The sequence below is a fragment of the Dipodomys ordii genome, unplaced genomic scaffold (genome assembly GCF_000151885.1).
Source record: "Dipodomys ordii isolate 6190 unplaced genomic scaffold, Dord_2.0 Scaffold72, whole genome shotgun sequence".
NCBI lineage: Eukaryota > Metazoa > Chordata > Mammalia > Rodentia > Heteromyidae > Dipodomys > Dipodomys ordii.
In genome coordinates, this window is record NW_012267288.1 from 2,393,276 (window position 1) to 2,394,351 (window position 1,076).

Below are 1,076 nucleotides of genomic sequence, written 5' to 3' on the forward strand. Positions count from 1 at the left end.
AATCTAGCCTTTTTCTTATTTTTGATCTTGGATATGGGTCAAGGATAAGAGCCAGGGCCACTGTTTTCCTGCTCATGCCTCTGCACCTCACCTAAGTAACCTTTGTCACCTAGACATTCTTGACATTGTGCCTTTGCAATCAGTCAAGTGTGCTTTTAGCCTTGCTTAGAAAGAACATTAGTCCCCAACCCAATAGAAAAGTCTTTGAGGCTCCTCCACAGAGAGAAAACTAAATAAGTTGGTGCATGCCTATGATCCCAGCAAAGGATGAGAGAAAGCTTACAAGAACTTATCCTCAGTTGCTGTTGCTGAGGCAGAAACTGTGGGTGGGAGCATGGTGTGCAAAAATATGTGAAAAGACACTTGGTACTGTTCTCACTCCTGATACAAGGAAAGATGGTGCAAGGAATACCACAGAAAGTGGCAGAGGAAAACTGAATGAAAATAAAGCTTTGACTTCAAAGAAAGCAAGATTTGGTCCATATGGAAAGAACAAATTCTCCACTTGCAGAATTTGTAAAAGTTCTGTACACCAACCAGGTTCTCATTATTGCCAGGGCTGTGCCTACAAAAAGGGCATCTGTGCAATGTGTGGCAAGAAGGTTTTGGATACCAAAAACTACAAGCAAACGTCTGTCTAGATGTGTTGATGAAGTTTCTGGCTGGCTGTGATTTTACTTTCTGCTTTGGCTTTTCAAGGCATCATATAGATATTCAACTTAAAAAGTAACATATTTCAAGACAAATGGCTAAGTTTAAACCAGGGAAGTTGATCAGTCGTTATTATTTTGTTCGGCAAAGGTTCTTAAAGCAGCAATGTAAGTCAACTTACGCTGTCTTAAGACAATTAGTAAGTGATTATTTTCCTTATGAGCATTTTATTGAACTAGAATAAGTGACAAATTGAATGAAAAATACTTATGAGTTCTGAGTGCACTTTTTATTTAAAGTTTATCTAATTTGTATCCTCTATGCCTACTTTATTTATGGATATTGCAAGATGAGGTAGAGATTATTGATGTTTTACTCTGAACTTGGCATTTAGACAAAATGCATCCCTAACTCTCTGGTGTCAT

At 38.1% G+C, this 1,076-nt stretch overlaps 1 pseudogene across 1 annotated transcript; it reads left to right on the top strand.

Annotated features, from left to right (window-relative positions):
- The first annotated feature begins 245 nt into the window (after nt 1-245).
- On the top strand, nt 246-837 carry LOC105991353 (annotated as a pseudogene). The gene has a single exon (XR_001175354.1). The product of XR_001175354.1 is annotated as a cysteine-rich PDZ-binding protein pseudogene (transcript).
- Nucleotides 838-1,076: the final 239 nt, after the last annotated feature.